Below are 242 nucleotides of genomic sequence, written 5' to 3' on the forward strand. Positions count from 1 at the left end.
AAGCACTCCCCCTCCGGCCACCCTCCTCCCCCGCCCAGGCTCCTGAGGATGCGGGCGACGGGCATCCTGGACAAGATCCTCCGCCGGTGGGAGATCGCCCCCCCGCCGCCCCGCCCCTCGTCCGTCCCGGCGATGACCCTCGGCTCCACGGCAACGGCCTTCGTCGTCATGGTCCTCGGCCTCGCGGCGTCCCTCGGGGTCCTCCTGGCAGAAGTCGTGGTCTTCGGGCGCCTCGAGACCCC

Source organism: Penaeus monodon, chromosome 34, assembly GCF_015228065.2.
Source record: "Penaeus monodon isolate SGIC_2016 chromosome 34, NSTDA_Pmon_1, whole genome shotgun sequence".
In the NCBI taxonomy this organism is placed as follows: Eukaryota; Metazoa; Arthropoda; class Malacostraca; order Decapoda; family Penaeidae; genus Penaeus; species Penaeus monodon.